The sequence below is a fragment of the Pan troglodytes genome, chromosome 19 (genome assembly GCF_028858775.2).
Source record: "Pan troglodytes isolate AG18354 chromosome 19, NHGRI_mPanTro3-v2.0_pri, whole genome shotgun sequence".
NCBI classification, from domain to species: domain Eukaryota; kingdom Metazoa; phylum Chordata; class Mammalia; order Primates; family Hominidae; genus Pan; species Pan troglodytes.
In genome coordinates, this window is record NC_072417.2 from 24,861,974 (window position 1) to 24,875,168 (window position 13,195).

At 56.4% G+C, this 13,195-nt stretch overlaps 3 non-coding genes across 3 annotated transcripts; all 3 read right to left on the bottom strand.

Annotated features, from left to right (window-relative positions):
* Positions 1 to 743: 743 nt before the first annotated feature.
* Positions 744 to 934, bottom strand: LOC129137768 (U2 spliceosomal RNA). The gene has a single exon (XR_008540559.1). It is a non-coding gene; the product is annotated as a U2 spliceosomal RNA (small nuclear RNA).
* Positions 935 to 6,870: 5,936 nt separating this feature from the next.
* On the bottom strand, positions 6,871 to 7,061 carry LOC129137769 (U2 spliceosomal RNA). Its single transcript, XR_008540560.1, has one exon. It is a non-coding gene; the product is annotated as a U2 spliceosomal RNA (small nuclear RNA).
* Positions 7,062 to 12,990: 5,929 nt separating this feature from the next.
* LOC129137770 (U2 spliceosomal RNA) lies at positions 12,991 to 13,181 on the bottom strand. The gene has a single exon (XR_008540561.1). It is a non-coding gene; the product is annotated as a U2 spliceosomal RNA (small nuclear RNA).
* Positions 13,182 to 13,195: the final 14 nt, after the last annotated feature.

Below are 13,195 nucleotides of genomic sequence, written 5' to 3' on the forward strand. Positions count from 1 at the left end.
CACAGGAAGCGAAAACCAAACACCGCATGTTCTCGCTCCTAAGTGGGAGTTGAACAGTGAGAACACATGGGACACAGGGAGGGGAACATCACACGCCGGGCCCTGACGGGGCGTGGGGGGCAAGGGGAGAGAGAGCATTAGGACAAATGGCCAACGCGTGCGGGGCTTCAAACCTAGACGACTGGTGGATAGGTGCAGCAAAGCACCGTGGCACACGTGTATCTATGTTCCAAACCTGCACGTCCTGCACATGTACCCCAGAACTTGGGAGGGGGTGGGGGAAACCAAAAGAGAGAACGGAGGAGAGGCGGGGGGGGGGGGTGAAGAGAGAGAGAAAGAGACAGAGAGAGAGAGAGAAAGAGAGAGAGAGAGAGAGAAAGAGAGAGAGAGAGAGAGAGAGAGAGAGAGAGAGAGAGAGGAGAAAGAAGTTCAATTCCGGGTGGATCCCATTCCTTTAAAAGGTCGCCACCCACTCGACTGCCAAGCTGAGATCCTAAGGACCTCCCCAAAGGAGGAGGTCGTGGCCTTCCCAAAGCGCAGTAGTCACGGTGGAAACGGAAGCGTGCCGCATAAGCCTACCGTCTACCGCCCACCGCCTGCAGATCAGGAACCTCCCTCACTGGTACTTCAGGGAAGCGGTTAAGTCAAGCCGGCGCGTCACAGGCACTCGGCGTGCAAGCCGCCCCGCAGCTGCTACTGTCTCTTACCTCTCTCTGCTTTTAGGAAACACGTTGTATCCCCGGAGGGGGTGCACCGTTCCTGGAGGTACTGCAATACCAGGTCGATGCGTGGAGTGGACGGAGCAAGCTCCTATTCCATCTCCCTGCTCCAAAAATCCATTTAATATATTGTCCTCGGATAGAGGACGTATCAGATATTAAACTGATAAGAACAGATACTACACTTGATCTTAGCCAAAAGGCCGAGAAGCGATGCAGTCGCCTTCGCGCCCGCCGTCACCGTCCCACTCTCATCCACATTCAAGTCGCGGTGAGAGCCCCAGCCTCGCTCCTTGCCCCATTCCCTCTGTCTCGTCCACAGCGCTATTGACGCCCTTACACTCTCGGGCTGATTTCTTATTCTCCGCCTTTGAAAAGGGAAATCTTACACCCGTGCTTCTTCCGGCGTTCCCGGGCTTTCATTTCGAATTTGCATGCCCCGCCCTTTCACGGAGGGCGTGGCCTCCGCCGTTGACTCCGCCCCCGGGGCCGCCTCTGCCTGGGGGAGCCGGGGCTCCGCTGGGGGCGACTTCCTTGTTCGTATCGAGCCAGCGAAAAGACAGAACCGGAAGAGACTGGGGGCGAAGGCGACAGGGGTCTGTGGAAGAGACCTGTCGGCGGAGAGCGGTCCACGTTTTCCTGGAGAAAGACGAGGCCCCAGGGCAGGAGCGCGGGCTGCGCTGGGCCTTTACTTCGCCGCCCGCGGGCGGGGAGACCGGCCCCGTACCCGAGGGGACGAGGGGCCCATGCCCAGTCAGGGAAGCCGAAGGCCTGGAGGGGCTTCCGGGAGCAGGGGCTGGAGTTCCTCGGCCAGGCAGGAGGCTGGCACCAGACACCCAGCAGAGGGAGGCGGCGAGGGCCCAGCAAGGATTCTCCCCAGCCCCTGTGCCTGCGTCTCCTGCGGCTTCTGTGCGCGGACCGTGTCCTGTGCTGTGTAGGGAAAGCTGCCTCCCTGCTCGGGACGTGGATTCCCTTCCCCTCCTCCTCGCCTGGCTACTTCTGACGCAGGTCGTCAGGACTCCGCTTGGGTGTCACGCGTCCAGGAAGCCTCCCTTAGTCAAGGGCCCTCGGCACCCGCCCCGTATGTGACTAGCAGCCCTCCTGTGTATTTCATCGCGCCCCCGTTGTTTATATCAGCTATTCCACTCACCACCCTTCTGGGCAACCCTTTATCTCCCGCTCTGAAATCCCATCGCTGAGGGCTGGGACCCCTCCTCAGTGCTTATCCCTGTTTCCCCGCGCGAGTCTGGCGCCTGGCGTGTGGAAGGCGCTCAGCAAACGTTTGTGGAGCGAAGAAACGACGCAAAGGTGATGAGCACGGCAGACCGTGATGAGCACGACGCAGTTAGGAGGCTATTGGCCCGGCGCGGGGGAAAAGGGGGAAGGTCGGGCTCGGGGTGGCAGGACCCCAGAGGGCAGGGGTGACTGCCGGGGTGCTCTTGGGGCAAGGTGGGCGTCAAGGCCCCCAGCAAGGTTGGGATAAAGTTTCTCTCCGAGGCACAGACTGCCGCCTGCGGGCTCAGCATTTACCTCTCCCTTCCTCCTTCCTAACGCAACTTCAGCGGAGGGCTGAGGGCTCTACTGCGCATTACCTGGAAAACTTATTTCACTCCACGGCCCTAAGAGGTGGGCCTTATTATTAGCCACGGCCAGGGTTAGGGTGAGGCCTCTCCTCCAGGGCAGAATTTCAGAGGGTGCCCACCCCCCCGCCCTAAATCATTCAGCAATCAACATAAACTATAGTTCAACGCAATATATCTTATCTTGTGGGCCGCAAGCCACCCAGGTGCCCAGGCAAGAGCCTGAAGGCACAAGCTGTTCCAGTATAGTAAAGAAAATTATTAGAATAAGAAAAGTTTTACTAGAGATAGGAAACGGATAGGATTATATCTGACTATTATTAATCATTAGTTTGTAGCATTACTCTTTGTTCTATTACCATAATGATCTCTGTTCCATTATGATTACCCTGGGGGAAACCAGGCCACACAGAGTTAGGAGCTGAAGGGCCACAGTGAGAGGTGACCAGGAGACAAGAGTGTGAGCCCTCATTCACGCCCAGAGAAGGGCCGCTGGAGGGCTCCTTGGCCTAGCGGTAATGCCAGTGCCTGGGAAGGCCCTGGTTACTTAGCAGGCCTTGGTCTAGCGGTGGCCCCAGTGCCTGGGAAGGCACCCGTTACTTAGCAGGCCGGGAAAGGGAATCTCCCTCTCTCCAGGGGAGACAGAGAACGCTCCGCTCCACCACCTCTTGTGGGAGGTCTGACATTAGCCAGGCCGGCCCGCAGTCAGCCGGAGGCTCCAACGTCTCCCTGTGATGCTGTGCTTCAGTGGGCACGCTCCTTCTTCACTTTCATGTTCCGCCTGTACACCTGGCTCCTCCTTTTAAGTTCTTAGAAGACAGCAGTAGCACAATTAGTAGGAGTACCACAGTCTTCGATCTTTCTGATAAGTGCATAGAAGAAACGCTGACGTTTGCTGTCCTCCCTCTCCACCTCGGCTACCACAAAGGGAAAGGCCCCCTGTCCAGTGGACACGTGACTCGCGTGACCTATCGATCACTGGAGATGACTGGCACTCCTTACCCTGCCCCCTTGCCTTGACTACAATAAATAGCAGCGCCTCCAGGCATTCGGGGCCACTACCTGTCTGTCTCCGCGCTTTGGTGGCAGTGGTCCCCCGGGCCCAGCTGTCTTTCTTCCTATCTCTTTGTCTTCTGTCTTTATCTCTTCGATCTCTCGTCTCCGCGCGCACACACACGAAGAGAAAACCCACAGACCCGGTAGGGGTGGACCCTACATTATCTCGGCTACGACATAATCAAGATATTCATGTGGACTACTGAGTCTTTCGGTGCCCCCTTGCTGTTTTAGTTTTGTCCTGCGGCCGAGTGTTTCCCTCGCTTCACGCCAACCCAATCTCCGCCGCCCTGTCTTGTCATCCCCATTCTACAGCCCAGCACGGTGTAGTATGGCAGCCGCTAGCCACAGGTATCTAGGGAGCCCTGGAAATGTGGTCAGTTCTAATGGAGCTGTGCTGTAAGTGTGAAATACACATGGGATTTTGACGGCAGTGGGAGCAAAATTCTCCCAATTTTTTTTTTTTTTTTTCAGACGGAGGTTCCGCTCTTGTTACCCAGCCTGGAGTCCAATGGCGCGATCTAGGCTCTCTGCAACCTCCGCCTCCCGGGTTCAAGCGATTCCCCTGCCTCAGCCTCCCGAGCAGCTGGGACTACAGGCATGTGCCACCACGCCCGGCTAAGTTTGTATTTTTAGTACACATGGGGTTTCTCCATGTTGGTCAGGCTGGTCTCCAACTCCCGACCTCCGGTGATCCGCCCAGCTGCCGCCTCCCAAAGTGTTGCTTGCGATTACAGGCTTGAGCCACCGCTCACCCTGGCTTTTTTTTTTTTTTTTTTTTTTTTTTTTTTGGCAGACAAACTCTTGCTCTGTCGCCCAGGCTGGAGTGCAGTGGCGCGATCTCGGCTCACTGCAGCCTCTACCTCCCGGGTTCCAGCGATTCTCCTGCCTCAGCCTCCTGGGTAGCTGGGATTACAGGCGTAGGCCACCACGCCCGGCTCATTTTTGTATTTTTAGGGGGTTTCGCCATGTCGGCCAGGCTGGTCTCCAGCTCCTGACCTCAGGCGATCCGCCCGCCTCGGCCTCCCAAAGCGCTGGGATTACAGGCGTAAGCCACCGCGCCGGGCTCTTTCATTCTGTCTTTATTTTCTGAGATAGAGTCTCGCTCGGACGCTCAGGTTGGACTGCAATGGCGTGATCTCGGCTCGCTGAAACTTCCGCCTCCCGGGTTCAAGCGATTCTCCTGTCTCAGCCTCCCGAGTAGCTGGGATTATTGACGGGCAGCACCACGCCCGGCTACCTTTTGTGGTTTTTGTATCTTCTGTCTTCTGCTCTTGAGTACCGCATAGAGCCACAGAAGACTAGCGAGTCGAACAAACGGCCCCTGTTGCAGCAGTTGTTGATCACGGGGCTGCCCCCGGTACTCATCCTGTGTCTCTCGTCCAAATCCCCGCTCCTCCCCAGCTATCACCTCTGCCGATGCTGGTGGTTTCCCTGGGTACCGGGAACCAAACTCTCATTCCCCAGGGGCCTAAGCCCCCCGTGGCCAGGCCCTTCTCAAGTCAGGGTTCCTGCACATTCACAGTTACGGGTGGCCCTGGGAGTAACACCTGGCACCCAAACAGATCACCAGAGTCCACGCATAGTCCACCTGCCCTCCCTGCGTAAGATCAGCTCTTCCTCCTCCCGGCGATAGATCAGGGTCAATGATCCCTGCCAAGATGGCGACTGCTCCAGCCTGCTGGTCCAACCTGTCCAGCCACAGCTGTTGCTCGAAGGCTTGAAGTTCAATGGGACCCTCTCCCGCTTTCTACAAACTGGTTCCTCTATTTTCATGTTTATTTATTTGGGACGGGGTCTGGCTCTGTCACCCAGGCTGGAGTGCAGTGGTGCGATCACCGCTCACTGCAGCATCCACCTCCCAGCGTCCACCCATCCTCCTGGCCTCAGCCTCTGGAACAGCTGGGGTACAGATACGCCCCAGCCCGAACAGGTTTTCACTAGGTTGCCTGGGCTCTTTCTTTCTTTGTCTGTGTTTGTTTGTTGGTTGGTCGGTTGGTTTTTGTTTGTTTCTTTCGAGACGGGGCTCCGGCTCTGCCGCCGGGGCTGCAGTGCAATGGCGCGATCTCACCTCACTGCGGCCTTCTGGGCTCAAGCGATCCCCCCACTGTGCCCGGCCTGAAGACAGCCTTTAGAGAAAGAAGCAGGGGGAGTTCTTCCGAGGACAGACAAGGTTTCTGGAGTTTGGAAAGGGTGAGAGACTGGGTCAGCGAAAGGAACATTCCGATCTTTATGTTGGGATGCAACGTATAATAGATACAGGGATGAGACCCAAAAGAGCCGGCAGAGGTTTGTCATCGTGGTCGCAAGGCAACTGCCGGTGGCTGATCCCGTAAAGGATACGCATACCTAGAGCGGAGCCTAAAGATGCATCAAGCATGACGGGTGGAGCCACGATGCTTGGACTCGAGCTCTGCTCCTGTGCGTTCCGTGATAAATGGCTTATACTACCTGCACCTCAGTTTTTCCCGGGCAAAAAAGGAAGCTTGCTGCCGGTGCGTTGGCACCTGCCTTAAAGTGCCAGCTACCCAGCGGGCTGAAGAGGAAGAAGTTCCTACTAGGAAGACACGTGGACACGTATGTTTACTGCAGCACTATTTACAATAGCAAAGACTTGGAACCAACTCGAATGCCCATGAATGATAGGCTGGATAAAGAAAGTGTGGCACGTATACACCATGGAATTACTACGCAGCCATAAAAAAGGATGAGTTCATGTCCTCTGCGGGAACGTGGATGAAGCTGGAAGGCCTCATTCTCAGCAAACTGACACAGGAAGCGAAAACCAAACACCGCATGTTCTCGCTCCTAAGTGGGAGTTGAACAGTGAGAACACATGGGACACAGGGAGGGGAACATCACACGCCGGGCCCTGACGGGGCGTGGGGGGCAAGGGGAGAGAGAGCATTAGGACAAATGGCCAACGCGTGCGGGGCTTCAAACCTAGACGACTGGTGGATAGGTGCAGCAAAGCACCGTGGCACACGTGTATCTATGTTCCAAACCTGCACGTCCTGCACATGTACCCCAGAACTTGGGAGGGGGTGGGGGAAACCAAAAGAGAGAACGGAGGAGAGGCGGGGGGGGGGGGTGAAGAGAGAGAGAAAGAGACAGAGAGAGAGAGAGAAAGAGAGAGAGAGAGAGAGAAAGAGAGAGAGAGAGAGAGAGAGAGAGAGAGAGAGAGAGAGAGGAGAAAGAAGTTCAATTCCGGGTGGATCCCATTCCTTTAAAAGGTCGCCACCCACTCGACTGCCAAGCTGAGATCCTAAGGACCTCCCCAAAGGAGGAGGTCGTGGCCTTCCCAAAGCGCAGTAGTCACGGTGGAAACGGAAGCGTGCCGCATAAGCCTACCGTCTACCGCCCACCGCCTGCAGATCAGGAACCTCCCTCACTGGTACTTCAGGGAAGCGGTTAAGTCAAGCCGGCGCGTCACAGGCACTCGGCGTGCAAGCCGCCCCGCAGCTGCTACTGTCTCTTACCTCTCTCTGCTTTTAGGAAACACGTTGTATCCCCGGAGGGGGTGCACCGTTCCTGGAGGTACTGCAATACCAGGTCGATGCGTGGAGTGGACGGAGCAAGCTCCTATTCCATCTCCCTGCTCCAAAAATCCATTTAATATATTGTCCTCGGATAGAGGACGTATCAGATATTAAACTGATAAGAACAGATACTACACTTGATCTTAGCCAAAAGGCCGAGAAGCGATGCGGTCGCCTTCGCGCCCGCCGTCACCGTCCCACTCTCATCCACATTCAAGTCGCGGTGAGAGCCCCAGCCTCGCTCCTTGCCCCATTCCCTCTGTCTCGTCCACAGCGCTATTGACGCCCTTACACTCTCGGGCTGATTTCTTATTCTCCGCCTTTGAAAAGGGAAATCTTACACCCGTGCTTCTTCCGGCGTTCCCGGGCTTTCATTTCGAATTTGCATGCCCCGCCCTTTCACGGAGGGCGTGGCCTCCGCCGTTGACTCCGCCCCCGGGGCCGCCTCTGCCTGGGGGAGCCGGGGCTCCGCTGGGGGCGACTTCCTTGTTCGTATCGAGCCAGCGAAAAGACAGAACCGGAAGAGACTGGGGGCGAAGGCGACAGGGGTCTGTGGAAGAGACCTGTCGGCGGAGAGCGGTCCACGTTTTCCTGGAGAAAGACGAGGCCCCAGGGCAGGAGCGCGGGCTGCGCTGGGCCTTTACTTCGCCGCCCGCGGGCGGGGAGACCGGCCCCGTACCCGAGGGGACGAGGGGCCCATGCCCAGTCAGGGAAGCCGAAGGCCTGGAGGGGCTTCCGGGAGCAGGGGCTGGAGTTCCTCGGCCAGGCAGGAGGCTGGCACCAGACACCCAGCAGAGGGAGGCGGCGAGGGCCCAGCAAGGATTCTCCCCAGCCCCTGTGCCTGCGTCTCCTGCGGCTTCTGTGCGCGGACCGTGTCCTGTGCTGTGTAGGGAAAGCTGCCTCCCTGCTCGGGACGTGGATTCCCTTCCCCTCCTCCTCGCCTGGCTACTTCTGACGCAGGTCGTCAGGACTCCGCTTGGGTGTCACGCGTCCAGGAAGCCTCCCTTAGTCAAGGGCCCTCGGCACCCGCCCCGTATGTGACTAGCAGCCCTCCTGTGTATTTCATCGCGCCCCCGTTGTTTATATCAGCTATTCCACTCACCACCCTTCTGGGCAACCCTTTATCTCCCGCTCTGAAATCCCATCGCTGAGGGCTGGGACCCCTCCTCAGTGCTTATCCCTGTTTCCCCGCGCGAGTCTGGCGCCTGGCGTGTGGAAGGCGCTCAGCAAACGTTTGTGGAGCGAAGAAACGACGCAAAGGTGATGAGCACGGCAGACCGTGATGAGCACGACGCAGTTAGGAGGCTATTGGCCCGGCGCGGGGGAAAAGGGGGAAGGTCGGGCTCGGGGTGGCAGGACCCCAGAGGGCAGGGGTGACTGCCGGGGTGCTCTTGGGGCAAGGTGGGCGTCAAGGCCCCCAGCAAGGTTGGGATAAAGTTTCTCTCCGAGGCACAGACTGCCGCCTGCGGGCTCAGCATTTACCTCTCCCTTCCTCCTTCCTAACGCAACTTCAGCGGAGGGCTGAGGGCTCTACTGCGCATTACCTGGAAAACTTATTTCACTCCACGGCCCTAAGAGGTGGGCCTTATTATTAGCCACGGCCAGGGTTAGGGTGAGGCCTCTCCTCCAGGGCAGAATTTCAGAGGGTGCCCACCCCCCCGCCCTAAATCATTCAGCAATCAACATAAACTATAGTTCAACGCAATATATCTTATCTTGTGGGCCGCAAGCCACCCAGGTGCCCAGGCAAGAGCCTGAAGGCACAAGCTGTTCCAGTATAGTAAAGAAAATTATTAGAATAAGAAAAGTTTTACTAGAGATAGGAAACGGATAGGATTATATCTGACTATTATTAATCATTAGTTTGTAGCATTACTCTTTGTTCTATTACCATAATGATCTCTGTTCCATTATGATTACCCTGGGGGAAACCAGGCCACACAGAGTTAGGAGCTGAAGGGCCACAGTGAGAGGTGACCAGGAGACAAGAGTGTGAGCCCTCATTCACGCCCAGAGAAGGGCCGCTGGAGGGCTCCTTGGCCTAGCGGTAATGCCAGTGCCTGGGAAGGCCCTGGTTACTTAGCAGGCCTTGGTCTAGCGGTGGCCCCAGTGCCTGGGAAGGCACCCGTTACTTAGCAGGCCGGGAAAGGGAATCTCCCTCTCTCCAGGGGAGACAGAGAACGCTCCGCTCCACCACCTCTTGTGGGAGGTCTGACATTAGCCAGGCCGGCCCGCAGTCAGCCGGAGGCTCCAACGTCTCCCTGTGATGCTGTGCTTCAGTGGGCACGCTCCTTCTTCACTTTCATGTTCCGCCTGTACACCTGGCTCCTCCTTTTAAGTTCTTAGAAGACAGCAGTAGCACAATTAGTAGGAGTACCACAGTCTTCGATCTTTCTGATAAGTGCATAGAAGAAACGCTGACGTTTGCTGTCCTCCCTCTCCACCTCGGCTACCACAAAGGGAAAGGCCCCCTGTCCAGTGGACACGTGACTCGCGTGACCTATCGATCACTGGAGATGACTGGCACTCCTTACCCTGCCCCCTTGCCTTGACTACAATAAATAGCAGCGCCTCCAGGCATTCGGGGCCACTACCTGTCTGTCTCCGCGCTTTGGTGGCAGTGGTCCCCCGGGCCCAGCTGTCTTTCTTCCTATCTCTTTGTCTTCTGTCTTTATCTCTTCGATCTCTCGTCTCCGCGCGCACACACACGAAGAGAAAACCCACAGACCCGGTAGGGGTGGACCCTACATTATCTCGGCCACGACATAATCAAGATATTCATGTGGACTACTGAGTCTTTCGGTGCCCCCTTGCTGTTTTAGTTTTGTCCTGCGGCCGAGTGTTTCCCTCGCTTCACGCCAACCCAATCTCCGCCGCCCTGTCTTGTCATCCCCATTCTACAGCCCAGCACGGTGTAGTATGGCAGCCGCTAGCCACAGGTATCTAGGGAGCCCTGGAAATGTGGTCAGTTCTAATGGAGCTGTGCTGTAAGTGTGAAATACACATGGGATTTTGACGGCAGTGGGAGCAAAATTCTCCCAATTTTTTTTTTTTTTTTTTCAGACGGAGGTTCCGCTCTTGTTACCCAGCCTGGAGTCCAATGGCGCGATCTAGGCTCTCTGCAACCTCCGCCTCCCGGGTTCAAGCGATTCCCCTGCCTCAGCCTCCCGAGCAGCTGGGACTACAGGCATGTGCCACCACGCCCGGCTAAGTTTGTATTTTTAGTACACATGGGGTTTCTCCATGTTGGTCAGGCTGGTCTCCAACTCCCGACCTCCGGTGATCCGCCCAGCTGCCGCCTCCCAAAGTGTTGCTTGCGATTACAGGCTTGAGCCACCGCTCACCCTGGCTTTTTTTTTTTTTTTTTTTTTTTTTTTTTTTTGGCAGACAAACTCTTGCTCTGTCGCCCAGGCTGGAGTGCAGTGGCGCGATCTCGGCTCACTGCAGCCTCTACCTCCCGGGTTCCAGCGATTCTCCTGCCTCAGCCTCCTGGGTAGCTGGGATTACAGGCGTAGGCCACCACGCCCGGCTCATTTTTGTATTTTTAGGGGGTTTCGCCATGTCGGCCAGGCTGGTCTCCAGCTCCTGACCTCAGGCGATCCGCCCGCCTCGGCCTCCCAAAGCGCTGGGATTACAGGCGTAAGCCACCGCGCCGGGCTCTTTCATTCTGTCTTTATTTTCTGAGATAGAGTCTCGCTCGGACGCTCAGGTTGGACTGCAATGGCGTGATCTCGGCTCGCTGAAACTTCCGCCTCCCGGGTTCAAGCGATTCTCCTGTCTCAGCCTCCCGAGTAGCTGGGATTATTGACGGGCAGCACCACGCCCGGCTACCTTTTGTGGTTTTTGTATCTTCTGTCTTCTGCTCTTGAGTACCGCATAGAGCCACAGAAGACTAGCGAGTCGAACAAACGGCCCCTGTTGCAGCAGTTGTTGATCACGGGGCTGCCCCCGGTACTCATCCTGTGTCTCTCGTCCAAATCCCCGCTCCTCCCCAGCTATCACCTCTGCCGATGCTGGTGGTTTCCCTGGGTACCGGGAACCAAACTCTCATTCCCCAGGGGCCTAAGCCCCCCGTGGCCAGGCCCTTCTCAAGTCAGGGTTCCTGCACATTCACAGTTACGGGTGGCCCTGGGAGTAACACCTGGCACCCAAACAGATCACCAGAGTCCACGCATAGTCCACCTGCCCTCCCTGCGTAAGATCAGCTCTTCCTCCTCCCGGCGATAGATCAGGGTCAATGATCCCTGCCAAGATGGCGACTGCTCCAGCCTGCTGGTCCAACCTGTCCAGCCACAGCTGTTGCTCGAAGGCTTGAAGTTCAATGGGACCCTCTCCCGCTTTCTACAAACTGGTTCCTCTATTTTCATGTTTATTTATTTGGGACGGGGTCTGGCTCTGTCACCCAGGCTGGAGTGCAGTGGTGCGATCACCGCTCACTGCAGCATCCACCTCCCAGCGTCCACCCATCCTCCTGGCCTCAGCCTCTGGAACAGCTGGGGTACAGATACGCCCCAGCCCGAACAGGTTTTCACTAGGTTGCCTGGGCTCTTTCTTTCTTTGTCTGTGTTTGTTTGTTGGTTGGTCGGTTGGTTTTTGTTTGTTTCTTTCGAGACGGGGCTCCGGCTCTGCCGCCGGGGCTGCAGTGCAATGGCGCGATCTCACCTCACTGCGGCCTTCTGGGCTCAAGCGATCCCCCCACTGTGCCCGGCCTGAAGACAGCCTTTAGAGAAAGAAGCAGGGGGAGTTCTTCCGAGGACAGACAAGGTTTCTGGAGTTTGGAAAGGGTGAGAGACTGGGTCAGCGAAAGGAACATTCCGATCTTTATGTTGGGATGCAACGTATAATAGATACAGGGATGAGACCCAAAAGAGCCGGCAGAGGTTTGTCATCGTGGTCGCAAGGCAACTGCCGGTGGCTGATCCCGTAAAGGATACGCATACCTAGAGCGGAGCCTAAAGATGCATCAAGCATGACGGGTGGAGCCACGATGCTTGGACTCGAGCTCTGCTCCTGTGCGTTCCGTGATAAATGGCTTATACTACCTGCACCTCAGTTTTTCCCGGGCAAAAAAGGAAGCTTGCTGCCGGTGCGTTGGCACCTGCCTTAAAGTGCCAGCTACCCAGCGGGCTGAAGAGGAAGAAGTTCCTACTAGGAAGACACGTGGACACGTATGTTTACTGCAGCACTATTTACAATAGCAAAGACTTGGAACCAACTCGAATGCCCATGAATGATAGGCTGGATAAAGAAAGTGTGGCACGTATACACCATGGAATTACTACGCAGCCATAAAAAAGGATGAGTTCATGTCCTCTGCGGGAACGTGGATGAAGCTGGAAGGCCTCATTCTCAGCAAACTGACACAGGAAGCGAAAACCAAACACCGCATGTTCTCGCTCCTAAGTGGGAGTTGAACAGTGAGAACACATGGGACACAGGGAGGGGAACATCACACGCCGGGCCCTGACGGGGCGTGGGGGGCAAGGGGAGAGAGAGCATTAGGACAAATGGCCAACGCGTGCGGGGCTTCAAACCTAGACGACTGGTGGATAGGTGCAGCAAAGCACCGTGGCACACGTGTATCTATGTTCCAAACCTGCACGTCCTGCACATGTACCCCAGAACTTGGGAGGGGGTGGGGGAAACCAAAAGAGAGAACGGAGGAGAGGCGGGGGGGGGGGGTGAAGAGAGAGAGAAAGAGACAGAGAGAGAGAGAGAAAGAGAGAGAGAGAGAGAGAAAGAGAGAGAGAGAGAGAGAGAGAGAGAGAGAGGAGAAAGAAGTTCAATTCCGGGTGGATCCCATTCCTTTAAAAGGTCGCCACCCACTCGACTGCCAAGCTGAGATCCTAAGGACCTCCCCAAAGGAGGAGGTCGTGGCCTTCCCAAAGCGCAGTAGTCACGGTGGAAACGGAAGCGTGCCGCATAAGCCTACCGTCTACCGCCCACCGCCTGCAGATCAGGAACCTCCCTCACTGGTACTTCAGGGAAGCGGTTAAGTCAAGCCGGCGCGTCACAGGCACTCGGCGTGCAAGCCGCCCCGCAGCTGCTACTGTCTCTTACCTCTCTCTGCTTTTAGGAAACACGTTGTATCCCCGGAGGGGGTGCACCGTTCCTGGAGGTACTGCAATACCAGGTCGATGCGTGGAGTGGACGGAGCAAGCTCCTATTCCATCTCCCTGCTCCAAAAATCCATTTAATATATTGTCCTCGGATAGAGGACGTATCAGATATTAAACTGATAAGAACAGATACTACACTTGATCTTAGCCAAAAGGCCGAGAAGCGATGCGGTCGCCTTCGC